Source organism: Bos grunniens, chromosome 29, assembly GCF_055505025.1.
Source record: "Bos grunniens cultivar Pamir isolate PY7600 chromosome 29, Bosgru_T2T1.0, whole genome shotgun sequence".
Taxonomy (NCBI): domain Eukaryota; kingdom Metazoa; phylum Chordata; class Mammalia; order Artiodactyla; family Bovidae; genus Bos; species Bos grunniens.
In genome coordinates, this window is record NC_141193.1 from 22,327,927 (window position 1) to 22,349,019 (window position 21,093).

General features: G+C 50.7%; 1 protein-coding gene across 8 annotated transcripts in view; it reads right to left on the bottom strand.

Annotated features, from left to right (window-relative positions):
• PKNOX2 (PBX/knotted 1 homeobox 2) overlaps positions 1 to 21,093 on the bottom strand; it is a 298,210-nt gene that overhangs the window by 89,926 nt on the left and 187,191 nt on the right. For 6 of the 8 annotated variants that reach the window (XM_086385524.1, XM_086385523.1, XM_086385527.1 and 3 more), the window contains one exon: positions 14,388 to 14,492. The exons of the other annotated variants lie outside the window; for them this stretch is intronic. The gene's annotated coding sequence lies outside the window, so the exon portion shown is untranslated. The remainder of the gene's footprint in view (positions 1 to 14,387; positions 14,493 to 21,093) is intronic. 8 annotated transcript variants of the gene reach the window in all.

Here is a 21,093-nt window from a genome sequence, read left to right on the forward strand (position 1 = left end):
GAGCTCAGGGGCCGAGAGAGGATGTGCGCACAGGTTGGGGGTGGCTGAGGGATGTGAAGGCCACCCCTTAGGAATTAGGGAGGAGCAGCCCGGGAGCACTCACTCCCTCTGCCTCCTCAGCTCCAGCTCCCCAGCCCCACAAAGTGAGGCTCGACTGGAGCCCAAACTCCAGCTTGTTGACAAACAGATTGAGAAAAAAGACCCAAGCTTGTTAGGAAGGAGCTCATTAGGACTTGTTGACAAGAAACCCATTAGACCAATTAACATTCTATTAACGGCCCGGGGCACCAAGGGGTTAACGCTGCCCAGCAGTAATTGGGTTGGGGTGCCTGGGTTGGGGGCTCAGGGCCTTAAGGATGAGAAACTAAGTCTAATTGGGAACTCTCCGGCCAGCCGACCCCACAGCATCAGGAGCAAGCTCCCTGACCCCGGCTGACCCTCCCCTGGAAGGCCTGAGGTGGGAGAGGGGACAAAGGGACCAGCTTCCCTGTGGCTCCCCACTGTGGGGCCCCCCCCCCCCCCCCCCCGCTCCACTGGAGGCTGGGTAGGTGGCTGGCACAAGACAGGCTGGGGAGATGTTTCCACCCTCTGGGACACCTACCCTTCTTCCCTCCCTTCCCCTAAACCCCCTGGACCAGGGAAGGGTTCTGTATTAGCCTTGGGAAGTAAGTCTCCTCTTTTGGAGAGCTTTTCAGTAATATTGCCCTCTCTTACAGAACCTCTTTGGAGATGCTAGGATCCTTGAGAGCCCAGGGCCTGAAGAGGGGTGGGGAGGGGTGGGAGGCAGCTCTGGTCCTGGGCCTGCCCCCTTTCCTCCCACCTCCCCCCTTTCCTCCCCACCCCCACCGCCCATCACCCTCCCTGCCTCCCTGTTCCCATCTTCCCTCCCTCCTTCTCTCGCTCCACAAAAGGGCATCAAAGAGGCAGCACTGAGGTGCCCCCTGGCCCAGGAGCCCTCCTCTTCTGTCCCCCCCACACTGGTAGTATCATTTTCCTTTCCCTGCTCCTACAAGAGGCTGTGGCAGTCTGGGCCTCCATTTCCTCATCTGTAAATCCCCAGTGATCATATGGAGGCTGAGCTTAGGGTCAGAAAAGGCTGGGTTCCACACCCAGCTCTGCCACCTCTCTGTGACTGTAGGAGTCCCTTTCCCTCTTGATCTGCAAAACGAGGGAATTCACTAGAATATTCCCAAAGCCTCTGCCCAGGGTTAGCACACCACACAAGCTCTGCTGAATAGAATGGAAACAGTTGAAGCTGGTAGCTTCATTCTAAAGCCTCCCTCATTTGAGAGTGAAGCAAGGGGGCCCCCGGAGTCCAAGAGAGGCAGGAAGCCTCCTCCACGCCCCCAGCCCAGGGGCCCCAGGTGGCTCCCGCCCCCTCCCCCAACCCCAGGCCCGCCCCTCTGAGCAGCTGCCCAGGCCAGGGTTCTGACGTCTAGACAGATTTGCAGGAGGCTGAAATAACACAGTGAACTCAGCAGGAGGGCCCGAAAGGCTGCATTAGTAACCTGGCTGGCTCAACCGTAGGCAGTTCCCTTTATTTTCCTTCCGCGGAGAGCCTGGTCCAAAAGGGAGTCTCCGGCCCAGCTCCCTTCCCAGAAGCAGCCTGTAGGTGGCGCCGCGGAGCCCCACTTTAATTGCATTATATAATATAACCTGTTTACTAAATCATGTAATCAGTCGGTTTAGGATTTACAGCTTCGGATGTGTATAGAGAATTGGACTTTGAGTCAAATTTAAAAACAAATAAAAATGAGAGGCAGCTGTTGCTGATAGTGTGATATTCATCTTTTGGAAACAAATTCACCCCGCTGCTATAAATTATGCCTGGGGAAAAAAAATGTGTTGGTGGTGGGAAGGAGTTGGCTACGTCTCCTATGCTGGCAACTCGGAGCGATGAATCTTGAAATAACGGTGTCAACCTGTCACTGATTTCATGTGACTCTGTGGATTTATCTAAAGAAACGCAAGCATGCGCGTGCACACACACACTCAGACAAACACACACACACACACACACACACACACACACACACACACACCAGGTCTCTTTCGCAAAACCCAGTAAGGGTTAGAAACCGCAAGTGGAAAGCTGAGTGCCTAGAGGAACTGGATGGTCCCGGATCCTTGGTGCTTGGAGTCAGCACCGGGGTGACAAGGCTTAGGCCAGTGTGGAGATAGATGGTAGGAAGGATGGAGGTGAGAGAGAGGACACACCCATGGGTGGGAAGCTTCAAAGTGTAAGCAGGTCTGATGGAGGTGTTTCAGAGAGGTGAAGGGTCCTTGTAGAATAAAGGGAAAGGGCCAGCCCCCAAGAGCCCGCCCCCCGCCCCGTCCCCGCCCCCCCCCGCCCCCCGCCCCCCGCCCCGACCAGCACAGCAAGCGCTGGATCTGGGCTTGCCGTTCAACCCAGGTGCTAGGGAGCCAGGCGGAACCTCAGGGCCTGGGGTGACAGGAATGCTGTGGCCTAGTGACTGGTGTTCCCCACTCCCCCCCATCTTTCTGACTTTAGGGTCCTAGGGGCAGATAGAATCCTCTCAATGTAATGAGGCCAGGATCAGCATGGGAGCCAGAAGAGTAATCGAGTCTGCACTGGAGGAAGTATTAGGATTCACATTCAGGATCAGACTCCCCAGGCTCACTCACTGAGCTGAAGGCTGGCCGAGAGGTCACACCTCCCCCATCACCGGGGTCCCAGGGGGGTCACTGCTCCCAGCACAGAGCTCAAGTCCTGGCAGAACGTCTCAGCCAGAAGGGCGACCTCCCTGGCACCCCTCTGGTTCCTGCTTGGAACTCTCAGTGGGGAATGATTCTCTACAGCAAAGGTGACAGCCAAGACAGCAGGCAGCTCCGGCCCTCATGGTCACCCACAGCCCTCTGCTCTGACTGCCTTTCGCCACCTCTCTGGGCAGCCCACTTGGGAGGTGGAGCCAGGTCATGACTTCTTGTGACGGTGCTGGTTTCCAAGGAACAGAGGAGCCAGTGGGTCCAGCCTGAGTTTGACCAGCCTGGCCAGTTTCAGACTCCTTGGGAGATGGGGAATCTCCCTCTCTCTACCTCTCTCTCCTCCTTCAGCCCGTAACCTCCCTTTGGTCTCTGGAAGAGGCTGGAACCATCTGTGGACCGTCCCAGCAGCGAGGTCCTCTCCGTGGCCTGTGGTCCTCCCTCCAGGAGCCTCCCCCTCCTCCCCTCTCCCCACTCCAAGGCCATTTCATTCTTTGTGCTGGAATAACAATATGTCTCCTCTGGGGCCGGGTCTAGGAGTCATTTCTGTGCTCACGGACCCCAGTCTGGGGATGGGCTACAGCTTGCTGCGAGACCCAGTTCTGGGAGGAAGGGGCTTATAATCCACTCTGGACTCCTCTGTGCCCACAGTGTAGTGTGTGTGTGCTGGGGTAAGGGGGGTGTTGGCGGGGCTTGTGACATTCCCTGGGTGTTGCAGGGATGCTGGGAATCTCTGACCCAGGTCAGTGGCTCTCCTCACCCCTGATCGGCTTTCCAGGGGAGGAGACCCATCCTGCCCCACTGCCTCTGACTCACGGGGGCTCCTGGCACCTCAGCACCCAGAGTCAGGGCTGTAGCTTTCTTTCCTTTATGTACCCGGTTCCCTTTTACTGTTCAACTTGGTTTCAAAAAAAAATGGACCCGGGTCAGATTTAGGAGAGCAGCCTTTACTGTGGCCCCAGCATCTCTCCTGTCTGCTCCTTCTTCGCACACAGGGACCAGGAAGTGACAGTCCCCCGTTTTCCTCCCTGCCTTGGCTGTCACACCTTTTCTGGCTTCAAAAAGCCGCTGATATATTTTACAAACTGAAACAGCAATTTAATTCCCCCTGATAGCGGCAATTGTCCATTAGATCTTCCTACCGAGGAGCTTAACAATAATTCCTTTCATCCAACTGCTTGCTTCTTCTTGATCTGAGAATCAATCCCATAAATAGCAGGCGAGAGTCTTCACATTACTCTCCCCCTCCAGCTTTTAGCATTTTGATGAAGATTCTCATCTCCTCTTTAAGCACTTTACAACTTGGTGATTTTTCCCCCCTTTGGTTCCTTTAACAAAATAAAACAAAAAAGCAGAAAGGGGGTGGCAGGGGAGGGGGGAGCATGCTAGCTATAAGGGTAAGCACAGCCCTGCATTCTTCTTACAGAGAAGTGGTATGTACTTTCTCCTGCTGGAAGGCAGGGGGTTGGCAGCAATGACCTCCAAGGGTCATCTCCAATCTGCCTTCAAGCAAGTGCTGCTCTGCCCCAGAGGCCCCATTGGTCTGGTCCTAAATTTCACCCACAGCTGGGTCCTGCTTTTGCCAGTGATACTTGACTTAGAACATAGTTTCTCTTTCTCTTCTGCCCTGTCTCTGCATCCCAGGAAAGGGGGTTGGAGGAGGCCATCGCTGGTTCCAGGCACGAAGCCTCTCCCCAGGCCCGTAACCAGGGTCCCGCCCATCCCTTGGGCAACTCTGGAGCCTAGAGATGGGAGTCCGCCCTCTCTTTTTCATCTCCAGCCCTCTTCATCTCTATCCAAACAGCATGAGTGGGAGAGGTGGGGAGGAACGGAGACAGGAGAGAGCTTGAGGCCTTTCATTCAATTATTTTTCTTCTCTCTCAAACGTGCAGGCAGTCCTAGGGGTCTGGGGCAGAGGAGGGCCCTGCAGCTCTTCCATGGGAGCAGCCAGGGTGGATTGCCAGGGCAGCTGGGAGCCCCGGCCAGCTCCCCCGGGACCCCATCATGTGCTCCTGGTCTGCACACATACACAGAGAGAAACAAATCTAAAAATGAACCCAGGGACTGAAATCCCCCTCGACAAACCCGAATCCCAGGTTTATTATTATTTGTTGAGAGCTGACAGCAGCCACTGCTCAGGAACTGAGCTGAGAAAACAACACGGGCTGGGCCCCTGAGGCTTGCGACTCAGCAGAGACAGACAAACAGCTCAGACGCTGGGGACCCCAGATGGAAGGAGCGTTTCTGCTGTCCTACCTGCCTGCTTCCTCCTATCAGTCAACTGCCTTCTCAGAGGCAGTCACCCGGGAGGCCGGCCCTCCCTGGGAGCCAGGAAGAAGAATAGAAGTGAGGGGCTGGGATGGAGGTGCAGGGAGAGGTCTGGTTAGGGGAGTTCCCAGAACTAAGGGACCCAGGCACCTATCGGGTATGGCACCTGAGACGCTCTCAGATTCTCCTGGAAGCAGAGGATGCTAAGAGGGTCAGCCAGGCCACCTTTCTCTCTGAGAAGGACTGCACCACATTATCTGGCTGGATAATATCTGATTTCATTTTTAAAAACTGCCTCCAGAGGGGAAAAAAAAGGGGTCAAGAATCAGGGCTATGAAAGCAAGTAGTCCTTTGGGCTCAGTTTATCATTGAAAAGCCACTCATCCCCGACACTTCCTGACTCAGCCCATAGCTGTCCTCACTCTGGGCCCTCGGTGAGCCCATGAGAAAAGACAGGGGGACCCCGTAGAGTCCACAGCAATGTGGTCAGCTTGTGGGAGGAAAGGGCACCAGCCGGGTGCCTTGGTCCTCACAGCTGTTTGGAAGTAGAGCAGGTACACTGGCTCTGTGTTCCTGATCTGTCAGAAAGGCAGCCCTGGGGGGTAAGGGAAGGGAGGATGGCATCTTCCATGTGAAAGGGGGTGATGCCGGGCAGTCACCCCTGGGTTTCAGCATCCAAGCCCCAGCTATCAGACAAGCCCCATCTACCTCCTGAGAAATGGTGCCTCTGCGGTGCTTCTCTGCTGGCAAGGTCCTCTGTGTTACACGACCACACCTCTGCCTGCATCAAAACTTTGCTCAAAGCCTTCTCTTCCACGAAGCCTTTCTTCACTTTCTACTCCAGGACCATCCTCTCAGCTGGAGCCCTGCCGTCAGGCAGAGGGAGGGCATGCAGCAGGATTTAGCGCTACGTGTGTTTCTATGTCCTGGAAAGCCTGCTTCCCACTTGGGTCTCATCTCGCCCATTGACCTCTATGTTCCCAGCAGACAAGATCATGGCCTTGCCTTCCTTTTCCTTCTGGGGAAAAAGGTCTGTGCAATGTGATTTTACAAGGTCTACCTCCTTATGGAGGGCTTCCCAGGTGGCTTAGTGGTAAAGAATACGCCTGCCAATGCAGGAGATACAGGTTCGATCCCTGGGTCAGGAAGATATCCCTTGGAGAAGAGAATGGCAACAACTCCAGAATTCCTGCCTGGGAAATCCCAAGGACAGAGAAGCCTGGTGGGCTACAGTTCATGGGGTTGAAAAAGAATTGGATACGACTGAGTGACTAAACAATAATAACAACCTCCTTACAGAGCCTGGATAGACATAAAACTTCCTTTGGTTTATTGTTGAAATGCCAAACAGACCAATAAATCTAAGGATATTAGATACTAGGACTTGAAGAAAGGATAAATCTTTAAGTCCCAGCAGTCATTTACACCTTAGTGAGAATAAGTTTGTTTCCCTGGAGCCAGTTTTGCCCTGGAGTGAGATGATAATCCAGAATTATTAACAACTTCAACTCACTGAGCCCTTGCCATGCACCAGGCATTATGCTAAGCCACTGTCACAGAGAACCCTATTTATTGTTCCCAGCAACCGTAAGGTATAGCTGTGATAGTTGTCCCCTTTCAAGGATGTGAACACTGAGGTTTGGAGTGGTGGAGAGAGTTCTCAAATGTGACACAAGGCCTGATTTCAGAGTCTGGACGTTTAACCTAGAAGTCTGGGGTGGAGGCGGGGAACACCAGCGGAGCCCTGGAAATGGAACAGGAGAAAGACAAAGCTGACTGTGCAGAAGCTACCATCTGGAGTCAGGACACCCAACACAGGTGGTCCCTAACTTCCACATGCCCTGAAGGTCAAAGGGTCACATTGTAGCAACACACCTAAATGTCACCCGTCTGCCAAATTTGAGCTTTTGCACCTCACTAACGGGCACATACTTTATGCCTGTGGATGGTGAGGCCTCTTAAACAGCAACTGTTCATCTCTGTCAGTCCTGTCTTCTCTGGACAGCAGGGTGTGTGCAAATTCATTTAAAATCTGTATTGCATTTGCTCTTATTATTGTATAAAAATGAGTGGAAGACGGGAAACAAAATGCTGCTAACACCCATGAGAAGTCGGGGCCTCACAAACACGATGCAACCAAGACAGAGATGCTTCCATGAGCGCTGAGAGAGGCAGGTCTGAGCCTCCGTCGGGGACTCACTGGACTGTGGGTTCAATTATGAAGGGAAAGAACAAGATTTGAGAACGACTATGAAATGATGGAATACATGGTTGAAGACGGCACGTAACAGGCGATCACGTGTCTCAGCCGTGGGCTCAGAACCCTGGGAACTGGTGCCAGGCGGGGCCAGGGGCTGCCTGCCCCCTGACCCCTCACCATGCAGGCAGCTCGGGGCCGGGATCCGACTCATGTCGGCGGGGATGCTGGCAATGTCTCCCTTCTGGGCTGCGGCCCGGGCGGAGTGGGGAGGGAGGGGGTCTGAAGTCTACTTGCTCCCTGTGAAGTCTCTCTGCTTGGCCTTCTTTCTCCGCCCCACCCATGGTTTTCCAAGGACCACCCACAGCTGCAAAGAAGTCCCTGTTCTGGAGGGAAATATGCCGTGACTCACAGGCTAAGAGGCACCTGGCTCTATCTGCGGAAAGCCTGTCTGATGAAACAGGACTGGCTTTTATTCAGGTTAGGGGCACCCCATGCTCAGGGAGCATCCCTTGACATAGCTCCCTGAGTCCTAACTTTATCCCCTTGCAAAAGCCCCTTCCCCGCAAACCTTCCTTTCAGAACTGCCTCCTTCTCCTCTCAGCCCAGAGAGGTTTCAGGCAGCTTCTGAAGGGGTGACCAGTAAAGACATCTTTGCTGGCCAGCAACGGGATTATTACCCATAGCCTCCAAAGCAGGAAGCAATTAAACAAAAGTGCAGGGGGCTAGAGCTCTGTTCTGCGTCCCCCTGGCCCCTGCCAAGCTCCATCACTTCAACCTCCAGCTTTGAAAAGGGGTCAGTAGTTCTCGGGTTTCTAACAGGGAAAACTTGAGTCATATGCTGGCCCTTTCTACCGCACTCAACCAAGAAGTGTTCCATATTAGCAGCGGGTGTCTTTGAATGCTAGCCACTTGTCCGAAAATTATAACTTGCCTCAAATGCTGCCCTTTGCAGGGACGACTCATTTCCTATCATTGTGGTCTCGGTGGAAAGAAATCCTGCCTTCATTAGAGAAACTTTGTGGACTCGAAGTTCAAGTGCTTCTACTTGTGCCAGTTAAGACAGACCCCATGGAGGGCAAGTTCAGGGCGGGGAGGCGGGGACGTGGAGACAAATTCACACAGTGGACTCTGGACCTGGGGGACCAATTAGGATACTTCGATTAGAACAGAGAATGATCTTTTGGGATCTGAGCGCTTGTTGATCTGGGTGTTCCAGGGTCTGGCCCGTTCAGGGAGAAGGAGTGAAGCATGTCAACTCCCAGTGTAGAGATTCTATCCAGAGCAGAGTGGCCTGGGCAGGGCAGGAGAGAGGAGTGTGAGGTGTCTGCTCCCAGAGCCCATCTGTGGGGAAGGGAGGAGGAAAAAGTGGGAATTCTCAGCCACAATGCCTCCCCAAGGGCACAGATCGCCTCAGGCTGGGCAAGATCCCTGCTATCCACAAGCCTCTCTGATCTCCTTTTTAGGGCCTGGCTGTCTCAGGTTAGAGCATCTGCTCTGCAGCCCTGGGAAGAGAAGTCTGTTGTTTCTTTGTTCTGGGATTCATAAAAGTGTAAAAAAGGATCTCACCTAATGAGGCCCTTGCTGTGGTCAGGGATTATTTCACGAACAGGAGCAGTGTATGCATATGAGCTGAGATAGTCTGGGGAGTAGGGGGCAGGGTGGGCAGAGGGAGATGAAGAGAGGAGGCCCATGTAAGAATGATCAGGAAGGTCAAGGAGAGCGGTCCCCAACAGGATCAATGTTCAGGGGATGCTGATGAGATCTGAGGTTTCAGAGATGTGTCTGTCACTGGGGGCTGGCCACTATGGCTGCCCTGGCTTGAGCTGACCGTTGTCCTCACTCCTTACTCTTAGCTTCTTCCTCAAGCCCAGAAGCAGCGTTGGATGCAAGGCTCCAAAGAAGTCTGTTCAGAGCAGTTTGCCGGAGGGCTGGCAGAGCCGTGGTGGGTCTGAGTGCTGCCTAGAGGAGAGGTACAGAGGAGAAAATCCCGTCCGAGGCCACAGCCAAGTTGAGTGGGGCTCCTACCCGGAAACCAACAGTCATTTACTGAGCACCTGCCATGTGCCAGGCTCTGCAAAAGGCCTTGGACGTCCCAGAAGGAGAAAACAGGGACGAGTGGAATAAATAAAGATACGAGATGAAGCAAGATAGACGACTTCAGATTTCAAGGGATCCCGAGGGCTGAGTAAGAGAAATAAAAAAGGAGCAAACCAAATCTCAAGCCTCAGCACACAGTGGTAGAAATTCAGAACTTTAAAAAGAAAAGAAATCTAAAAGTGGATTCTCACTGCCAGACTGGAAATAAGAGAGTGAAGCAGCACCTTCAGGACCTACGAGAAAATGCTGTGGAACGTGGGACTTGCTCTGAGTTCTGTCAGTCAGGTTCAAAGAGAAGATCAAGTCTGTTTTGGGTACATGAGGACTCAATTTACTCCCCTCCCATCAATATAAAAATAACTAGAGGTGATAATTCAAAAAACAAGGAGGCTGGAGGAAGAAGACAATGGAAAACAAAACAGAGCTGCAGCCCAACGGGAGGAAGGCAGCTGGAAGGACGGAGGGGTGGGCATCAACCCTGGGGCTCAGGAGACTCTAGGCAGTAGCCGGGTGGTGAGGTCAGTGTTCCATTCCTTTTCCTGGGGTCAAATCCCAAGAGTAAGTCCTGTGGCTGAATAACATTTCCACCTTGTTATCAACCTATAGACAAGGCCTGGAAAATTCAATGGACTGTATAGTCTATGGGGTCGCAAAGAGACGACAAGACTGAGTAACTTTCACTTTCACTTTGGGGCTTCCCTGATAGCTCAGTTGATAAAGAATCTGCCTGCACTGCAGGAGACCCTGGTTCTATTCCTGGGTCGGGAAGATCCCCTGGAGAAGGGAATGGTTACCCACTCCAATATTCTTGGGCTTCCCTTGTGGCTCAGCTTGTAAAGAATCCGCCCACAATGCAGGAGACCTGGGTTCGCTCTCTGAGTTGGGAAGATCCCCTGGAGAAGGGAAAGGCTACCCACTCCAGTATTCTGTCCTGGAGAATTCCATGGACTGTATAGTCCATAGGGTCACAAAGAGTCGGACACGACTGAGCGACTTTCACTTCACTACCAACCTATAGTCAACATGCGGAGGTAACCACAGTTATTTAACAGAATAAAAATCTTCTAAATCTTATAAAGTTAGCACATAAACTATACTAAATAGTATAACACTGTGCACTCTGTAATATATATATTCCGTATTATATATAATACTATCAACTAAAAATAGATAGCAAATATAGTTTGATCAAACTAATATAAATTGGAAGGAGAAGAATGTGTGCTCGTTTCCCCAACTTCCACAGCAGATCGTTCATAAATAAACACATGCATTAACAAGAGGGACTGAGGAAATGTCCTGGTGGTCCAGTGGATAAGACTCCAAGTTTCCACTGTAGGAGGCATGTGTTCAATCCCTGGTCGGGGAAGTAAGATTCCCATGCTGCCCAGAGAGGCCAAACAAATAAATAAATAAATAAAATATCTTAAAAAAGAGAGAGATTGACACATATTGTATGACATAATAAGCAACCATGTGCGTACATGCTCAGTTATGTGACTCTTTGTGACCCTATGACTGTAGCCCGCCAGGCTCCTCTGTCCACAGGATTCTCCAAGCAAGAATAACCGGAGTGGGTTGCCATTTCTTCCTCTAGGGGATCTTCCCGACCCAGGGATTGAACCTGTGTCTCCTGCATTACAGATAGATTCTTTATGACGGAGCCACCTGGGAAGCCCAATAAGTGGCCACAAAATCAGCTAAATCAGAAACCGTTTCTTGGGGTTGACTGGATGGTGAACTAGTGGGCAGAGGTGGGGGAAAGAAGGGAGGCTTTTTAGAATACTATGCAGCAATCAAAAACAATAGACTGAATCGATTTATCTTGACCTGGAAAACTCTCCATTATATAGCCTAGTTTAAAGCAAGTTTTTAGAACAGCATTTGAAACTTAAATCTCACTGTGTTCAATTAAACACCCAAACCGATAAGACACAGTCTGTGTCCTCAAGCAACCCCACCTCTGCAGCCCCTCTCCATGCCTCTGCTCTACCCCACCGGCTTCTGCTTCTGGAACATCTCCCTCGCTCAGAATTCTGCAAGATGCAGATCTCTTTCTATGCTAGGGGAGAGCTGTTTTATGTATGTTTCAAGTCACAAATGCAAGTTCTTGACTACAAGTAGTAAGTTCAAAGATGGACCTGGATGAAGCCGCTCAGGAGATGAAAGCTTCACGCACAAGTAACTGGCCAGGGGGAAATCAAGTCGGGAAGGGAAATCTGAGAATTACAGATGCCGAGGCTAAAAGGCATCTCACAGAGCTCCCATCCGCGTTTCACATTCACAGATAAAGAACATACGTGGGGCGTGATGGAAGGTCACTGTATTGAATTAGTGCCCAGAAGAGGGGGAGTTGGGCTTGTTATCAACCAGAGGCAGGAAAGAAGCCAAGAGATGCTGAAGCTGGAGTAGCAGCCTGATGCCAGGGCCCTGCAGAGGAGCCCATAGGGAGACGGTGGGGGGTGTGGTGTGTGGGGCTGGGGTCCACTTCAGGAGCTGCTCATGGAGAAGGTGGCTTGACTTTGGGGAAGACCAGGGGAAATCAGACAGGAATACACTTCCTTAGTGTCCACACAAGCTGGAAAGAAGCAGCTTCAATCTGGGCAGGAGGGGACACATTGGGGAAGGGCTGGGAGCATCCATCGTGTGCCAGATGTGCATGAGGTGCCCTACAGTAGTTCCGGCATTTCATCCTCTCACAAGCCCTGCAAGGTAAATGCGGTTGTCCCAGTCCATCAAGACAGTGATAGTTAGAAAACCTAAGTCATGTAACTTGCCCCAAATCCCGCAGCCAGCAAATGACAGAGCTGGAATCTGAAGCTGGGCTGCTTTGTTCCAAAGTCCCTGCTCAAGGAATCAGAGGGCATCAATCAATGTGTGGTCACTCATTGCTAGGAGGAGTGTCTTTCCCAAACTGGGATAAACTAACCCTTCTCACCTCCTGAATCCTGTGTATGGACTCAGGCCCCCTGCCCAATCCATGAACACCCAGGCATAATGGCTGGCTCAACTGGCCCAGTAGGACCCTGAAAATTCCCACCTCGGAGGAGAACAGGAGTTGGGGTTCCCTTTCTCCCAGCCCCGAGCCCTGCATTGCTTCTGAGATGTCTGGAAGGAGGTGCACTGGGATGGAGCATGAACACCGAGTGGAGAAGAGAAGCTGGAAGCCTGGACCCTTGGTTTTTAGTGCTTAGCTCCATACCTGCCCTCCTCCAACCGCCAGGGCACCTCATTGCCCTTGATCCCACCCCCAGATGCTGTCGGCTCCCCCACGTCTCCCCAGGCGCCTCCGCCCCCATGGAGCCTCTGACTTCAGCAGGAGGCAGGCAGGCAAGCCCACAAGAGAATGTATGTCAGTTAGGGGTTGTCGTTGACACGTGGAGATCATTAACGAGGCTTATTTTTAAATTGTAATTGCAAAATGTAAATGCTCCCCAAACTGATGTGTAATTGCTACCCCCTCCACCCCAGCCCTTCCCCTCTGGTGCCAGCTTTGCAAGGAGAGAATTAGAAAATAAAAAGGGGGTGGATTATGTAAGCAAAATGATTTTAAAAAAAGAGAGCGAGAGAGCTAAGAATTTAAGTGAGACAGCTGGCGGCTCCCTGATTGCCACACTTCCAGCATTAGCTGCAAAAATTGTCCTTGCCGACTACACCCACCCAAGCAACGGTGTCAACTGTATTGAGTCCCAGAACACAGAACAGACTGGAGCTCCCTTGGCAAGATGGTTCAGTGGTCAGTGTGTGTGTGTGTGTGTGTGTGTGTGGTCCTCTTCAATATACATGACATTTCTAATTACCTGCCTCTCTCCTTCTTCTTCTCTTGAGGGAAACAAGGTTTTGTGAGGAATCTGGCAATGATTACTGCCCCCCAAACAAAGACTGGATCCCAGGTGGGACTAGTAAAGAATCTGCCTGCCAATGCAGGAGACTCAAGAGACGGGGATTCAATCCCTGGGTCAGGAAGATCCTCTGAAGAAGGAAATGGCAACCCATTCCAGTATTCTTGCCTGAGAAATCCTATGGACAGAGGAGCCTGGCGGGCCACAGTCCATGGGGTTGCAAAGAGTTTGACATGACTGAGTACTGAGCACATATTGGGTCACAAAGACTGGGAAACTAGAAGATCATGGTGGCCCTAACACATCAGGGAAACTTACAAACACCCCAGCAGGGTCCTGTAGATTTGGGGTGGGGAGGGGGTGGAGCCCATCTCACCATAACAGATCCAGCCCTTATCATGGCATACTGGAAAGAAAAAAGACTTGTTTTGGATAACTGGATTTCTAAACCCCTGCCTACACTGCTACTTAGGTCTGTGAGATCATCAGGTTACTTAAGGCGATTTTAAGAACCCTATCTGATAAGAGGATTAAGTGAGATTCTCTGCTTTATACTCTCTAAGGAACTAGTTCTCATAGTTCATCACACACATCTTCGATGTAGTTTCCTCTGTGTTCATCAGAAACACTGGGGGCAGGGTGCAGATTCTCAGTCTAAACCTAGACTCACAATTTGGGATCTCTGGTGTGAGGTCCAGGAACTGAGTTTTTCACAAACACTCCTGGAGACAAGGCTTGCTCCAGAGGGCTGGACAAGTATTACCGTCATGGGTGTGAGCAACAGCCCATCCCTACATAGCAACAAGAGTTTCTTGTTCATGGAATATGCAGAGCGAAATAGAGGTAGGCAGGGACTAGGCATAGCTCTCGCCCCATCCTCCAGGGGCCAAGGAGAAACAGAACGGGTTTGCGTGTTCTGAGGTCATGTGCAGTAAGTGTCAGCTAACGTTATGGGCTGCTTCTCAAGGTTGTCCGAAGAAAAGACAATCTGCCTGGAGGGTTTGCTAAGTACTAGTCACTCAGTTGTGTCTAATTCTTTGCTAGTCCATGGTCCGTAGCCCATCAGACTCCTCCATCCATGGGATTCTCCAAGCAAGAATACTGGAGTGGGCTGCCATTCCCTTCTCCAGGGGATCTTCCCAACCCAGGGATTAAACCTGGGTGTCCTGCATTGCAGTCGGATTCTTTACCATCTGAGTCTTCAGGGAAGCCTGGAGGGTTTAACCACGTGTTGAAGGATGGAGAACGTTTCTTACTGTTCGGTGATCCCGGCAGCCTCTAGGATGGCCCTCAGGGCACTCAGTCCTCTCCTCACTTCCAGCTGGGCCAGCAATCCTTCCTGTTGACCAGAACCAGCGCACCTGTGAGAAAGGGAAGAGCAGCACTCAGAAGGGAAGGCTAGAGGTGCAGGGATAAAGGGGGACCCCACTCTGCTCCCCCTCCTCCCAGGCTGGTGGTGAAGGATACACTCTGTGTGCTCTGCAGACCTCCTACTACACAATCATTCAAGCCCCTCTCCTCGTTGGGTGTTCAGACCCACCGAGCCGTGTTAGAGCCCAGCCCTTCTCTCGGCAGGAAATGGCCTGTGATTGCCCATCTGGTCTCCTGGAACCAGACAGCCCCTCTGCCCCAAGTGTGGTCAGGTCACTGAGTGATTTGTGAAGCCTGGGGAAGCACAGCCGGTTTCTTGCTTTAAACTGTAGGGAACTCAGAGAAAAAGTGGCAGTTGCCACCTGCTCAGATGTGTGCAGGAGTTTCAGACGCTTTCCCAGCAGACAGGCTTCATCTGGGGGTCTGAACACTGGTGGGTGGGAGGAGGGCACTGGTCGGCAGCAGGAAGGAAGAGTCTGGAGGGCAAAGGACCAAAAGCAGTGAAGAACAGCCTTGACCTAAAGGGGGCTTCAGCTGCATGACTTATTTATTTATTATTAGATTTGTTGGTGTTCAGTCACTCAGTAGTGTCCAGCTCTTTGCGACCCCATGGACTGCAGCATGCCAGACTTCCCTGTCCTTCACCATTTCCCAGAGTTTGCTCAAACTCATGTCCGTTGAGTCGGTGATGCCATCCAACCATCTCATCCTGTGCTTCCCCCTTCTCCTCCTGCCCTCAATCTTTCCCAGCATCAGAGTCTTTTCCATGTGACCCTATGGACTGTAGCCCACCAGGCTTCTCTGTCCATGGAATTCTCTAGGCAAGGATATGGGAGTGGGTTGCCATGCACTCCTCCAGGGGATCCTCCTGACCCAGGGTCTCCTGCATTGTAGAAGGACTCTTTACCATCTGAGCCACCAGGGAAGACCATAATTAGATTCAGTTCAGTTCAGTCGCTCAGTCATGTCCGACTCTTTGTGACCCCATGGACTGCAGCACGCCAGGCCTCCCTGTCTATCGCCTGTCCAACTCCTGGAGCTTGCTCAAACTCATGTCCATTAAGTCAGTGATGCCATCCAATCATCCCATCCTCTGTTGTCCCCTTCTCCCCCTGCCCTCAATCTTTCCCAGCATCAGGGTCTTTTCCAATGAGTCAGTTATTTGCATCAGGTGGCCAAAGTATTGAAGCTTCGGCTTCAGCATCTGTCCTTTCAATGAATATTCAGGACTGATTCCCTTTAGGATTGACTGGTTGGATCTCCTTGCAGTCCAAGGGGCTCTCAAGAGTCTTCTCCAACACCACAGTTCAAAAGCATCAATTATTCGGCACTCAGCTTTCTTTATGGTCCAAGTCTCACATCCATATGTGACTACTAGAGAAACCATAGCTTTGACTAGATGGACCTTTGTCAGCAAAGTAATGTCTCTGCTTTTTAATGTGCTGTCTAGGTTGGTCATAGTTTTTCTTCCAAGGAGCAAGGGTCTTTTGATTTCATGGCTGCAGTCACCATCTGTGGTGATTTTGGAGCCCAAGAAAATAAAGTCTGTCACTGTTTCCCCATCTATTTCCCATGAAATGATGGGACCAGATGCCATGATCTTAGTTTTTTTGAATGCTGAGTTTTAAGCCAGCTTTTTCACTCTCCTTTTTAACTTTCATCAAGAGGCTCTTCAGTTCCTCTTCACTTTCTGCCATAAGGGTGGTATCATCTGCATATCTGAGGTTATTGATATTTCTCTCGGCAGTCTTGATTCCAGCTTGTGTTTCATCCAGCCTGGCATTTCGCATGATGTACTCTGCATATAAGTTAAATAAGCAGGGTGACAATATACAGCCTTGACATACTCCTTTCCCAATTTGGAACCAGTCTCTTGTTCTATGTCTGGTTCTAACTGTGGTTTTTTGACCTACATACATATTTCTCAGGAGGCAAGTAAAATGGTCTGGTATTCCCATCTCTTTAAGAATTTTCCAGTTTGTTGTGATTCACTCAGTCAAAGACTTTGGCATAGTCAATAAAGCAGAAGTAAATATCTGTCTGGAACTCTGTTGCTTTTTCTGTGATCCAATGGATGTTGGCAAACTGATCTCTGTTTCCTCTGCCTTTTCTAAATAATTAGATTAAAATGGATTTTGTTTCTCAACATTTGAAATGGACCAAAATGTTCAAAAATGAGTTTGGTGGTCAGCATTGGTATAAGGCTTGGCCTGACACTTCCCAAACACATCAATTTCTCCTTGTGGATCGAGTTTCTAATTTGACTCCAGTTGAGGCTGCGCTTGGGGCAAGGATGACAGGGGGTCGTGGGATGGGGGTGTTTAGGAGGGGGGCTGCTATACCTGAGCTTTGTTTTCAGGGCAGTCTCAGGGACCACCTCCAGCCAAGAGCCCCAACCCTGCAACCAGAGGTAAGTGTGTCTTTAACATTGATAATTCCTTCCTAGTTAACACCATCTTAGTCTCCCTGTAAAAACACATTTGCACCTTAGTAAAGAATGTAATTAACTAGTGACATGACAACAGGAGGAGCTAAACAGCGGCTGGGCTTGGAGCTGCCCTGGGAACTGGGAATTCAGACATTTGCCTGAACAAGACTTGCCTACTTCCTTCCTGGGAGTTGTGCGTGCGTGTGTGTGTGTGTGTTTGGCCTACATGCACTGCTGGGAGGTGAGGATGGCAGAAGCGCAGCATCCTGGATCCTGAAGGGTGCATGAATTCCCAGCTGCAGGCCCGAGGAAGCAGGGGAGCTGGGAGATGGGATGAGCTGAGAAGAACTCCAAGAACAGGCAGGGTGGTTGATGAATTTCCATGAGCACAATCTGGGTTGAAACAACCCCCTTCACCACTCTGGACTCAGATTTCTCCAGAAAAGAGATGGCGGATATGAGACATTCTAAGTGGCAGGAGGCTCAGGCCCCTTGGTACTGCCCAGCGAGGATGCCATGAGCACCAAGGTACTCCTACTCCAGGCCACTTCTCCTCCACTGGTCTTGACTGTGACTTCTGTGAGTGACTCCCAGTCCTCTGCCCCCAACTTCAGAGAACAAAACTGGGGGACAAGCCCACGTCTTCCCTCCTTAAGCCCCACCTCATGTCCTCCTCTTCTCACTTCCCCACTTCCCATCCCTTTCCAGTCCAGGCGGAAGATGGTCTCCAGCCTTTCTGTTAGGGAAAGAACACTGATTGAAACCACCCACCCTGGCCAGACACCATAGTAACCATTTGCATGAGTTGTTTTATGACAGGAGGTCCTGGAAAGGAACACAGAACTAATAAGCCTCCACCAACTGGAAGAGTTCAGGAAAGGTCAAAATGAGACACCACATGTCTGACCACCTCCCAGAATCCTCTCTGTCATTCATCCTTCCAGAATCCTCTCTGGCATTCATCTTGGCTGAACAAGGTATGTACCACCAGGAAGGATTCTTGACTTAGAATGATTGGCTAAAGACAACCCAGGAATTAACCCCACCACCATAAAACCCCAAACTGCAAGCCATGTGACAGAGCTGTTCTCCTGGGTTGCCTTACCCTCCTGCTCTCTGCCCGGGTGCCCTTTCCCAATAACATCTCTTGCTTTGTCAGCACACGTGTCTCCTCAGACAATTCATTTCCAAGTGTTAGACAAGAGCCCAGTTTCGGGACCCGGAAGGGGTCCCCCTTCCTGCAGCATTTCCACTCTCAGGGACATTCCTAGAAAGGGCCCTCCTTTCTGGTCACGTGGGCCAAGTCCCTCCAACTTGTGAGCCACCTCCAGGCTTCCCAGGCAGCCAGTTGCATCCTGCGTCCATCCAGACCCACGCCCGGGATGGGTGCACAGCTGTGTTACCTCCCACTCCAGAATCCTTAGTGACTCCCTCTTCACAGGCACCTACAGGTGTTCAGTCTCACGGCAAACCACTCTGCCTTCTGGGCTCAGCTTCTACCCTTTACCTGCAGACTGCCTACCCTCCATCCATTCACAACACCTTCCATTCCCCAAGCTGCCCCACAACCTCCTGCTGTTCTCAGTGCCCCAGTTCTACATTTCTACCTGAAAAGACTCTCACGATTCTTGAGTGTTCAGCGTGGACATTCTGGCTTTTTCCTCTACAGCTGGCCGCCATTGTATCTCCCTCTGAGTTTCCTAGGAATACACTGCTTGTCATCTTCTGAAAGCTCTCGCCACATTTCGTATTATGGTCTAGTTATTTTACACGTCTTTCATCTCTTTCCAAACTGGAGACTCCTCATAGGCAGAGACCCTGTCTTACATCCACGTAATTGTTCAGTTTACAAAGTACTTTGGTATGTAATATCTTCTTTAACTCTTTAAACAATCTTTAGAGGGCAATATTTCAATATAATGGCTTCCCAGGTTGGGCAGTGGTAAAGAATCCACCTGCCAATGCAGGAACTCACACTGGATCCCTTGGTTGGGAAGATCCCCTGGAAAAAGAAATGTTAACCCACTCCAGTATTTCTTGCCTGGAAAATCCCATGGACAGATGAGCCTGGCGGGTTATAGTCCATGGGCTTGCAAAGAGTCAGACACAACTGAGTGACTGAGCATGCATTCATTTCAATACAGTAACAATTTTTATTACCTTTACAAACTAATATATGTTTATTGCACAAAATAAAGAAGACAGAGAATTTTTTTTTTTTTTTTGGTGGTGTGTTGCAGCTTGTGGGATCTAGTTTCCGAGCCAGGGATTGTACCTGGCCTCTGGCAGTGAAAGTACTAACTCCTAACCTCTGGACCTCCAGGGAAATCCCAGAAATTTTAAAGTGAGTTGTGATCCTATCATACAAAAATAATCACAGTTAATATGAAGGGTAAAACCCTTCTTTCTTCAAAACAGCACATACTATACATATTGTTTGTTCTGGAAGCAGTTGTTTATATTTAGCAGCATATCATAAATACCTTTGCATATGATCTTAGTGACTATGTGGTGTTCCATTTACAGATGTACTATAATTATCCAACCAATTGTCTATTATTTCCAGATTTTGCTACTATAAACAAATAATTCCCATTCCTTTATTTTTTTTAATAGACTATTTTTTAAAGCCTCCACTGAATTTTACAATATTGTTCCTGTTTTATGTTTTGTTTTTTTTTGGCCAGGAAGTGTGTGGGATCTCAGCTTTGCGACCCAGGGATCGAACTCACAACCCCTATATTGGAAGGCAGTGTCTTAACCAGTGAACCGCCAGGGAAGTCCCATAAAGCCCATTCTTATAGCTGAGTTTTGCTCCAGACTTGATTATTGTCTTAGGAGAAGTTTATAGATGTGGAGTTGCCAGATCTAAACGCATATTCATTTGAAAGAATAATGACTTGCAGAAGGTCACACGTATTTACATCACATCTGCAATTTATGCGAAATATCTTTTTTCCTGTTGGGTAGTTGATCTCATCGTATCAAGGTGGATATCGAGGCTGAGGAAAGTCGAACATCAGACTTGCCTAAGAAGACAAGCCGGCACACAGCATGTCTTCTGGCTCCGGATATTTCGCTCTTCCAACCTCCCCACCTCTCTTTGTTCTTGTATTTCTTACTGGCACAGAGGGAAGCCTGCAGTGTAAATGCTACGGAAACGCTGGGCTTCCTGAAGGACGAGGCAAGGTGATGTGTCCTAAGTAGTGGGGTGGGCCACTCCTGGGGGCTCAGCTCGTGTCAGCCTCCCCTGCCTCGTGTCCCAGGGGTCTGAGACCTATTTTGGCAGAGGACAGCTCTGGTCTTAGGTAGACTTTTAACTATTGCTTCCTCCCTTCTTCTGGGCAGATGCAAACTGCTTCAATGTAGACTCCATGCATTGAGAATCTACCATGTATTAGGGCCTGAGCGTGCAAAGATGAAGCACACACACACACCGAAGCTCCCCACATCTCAGAGGGCATAACTTGTCGCGCGTGGATGCTGCTGCTGCTGGCTGTTGGTCCCACTGCCCCTCCTCTGCCAAAGCCCTTATTGCCAGGGGCAGAGGACAAGGCCCGAGTCAGGGTTGCAGAAAGAGGCTGACCTGCCTGCCCAGTGTGTCCGGCAGCCCCTCCTTCTAATTGCAACCCTTTCTGGCCCTGAGGGGCCAGAGCTCCCGCTCTGCATCTCGCTGCAGTGCTTGCTTCTCTGTCTTTCTGCTCCAGCTGTTCCTCTGTCCCTGCCCTCACCCCTCACACAGCACAGAGGGAATCACACCAGTTTAGGGAAAAGACGCCAACCCTGCCCCACTGGGGGACTAATAAATACATAGCCGAGAGGGGAAGGACGGTCCCTGGTGATGCCCATGTGTCCTACGCAGGGCACCGCTTCAGGGCTACAATACACACAGATTTCCCCTTTCCCAGAACTGACGACTGCCTGGTTCCCACCAGCCTGGAGAAAGCTTCAAGGCAGAAAGAGAGCCTGTCATCTTTTTCTGTCACTGCCATCTCTTCCTCTGAGCATAACAGGGCAACTCATAGGGCAGAAGGGCCCGAGGAAAGTGAAAGACAGTCTGGGCCAGAGGGCAAGGCCATCCTCCCCCATGCTCATGCCCACCTTGCCCGAGGAGGGTCCCGCGTGTGCCTTTTTAGATCTTTCCAGAGAAAACTCGTTCCCTT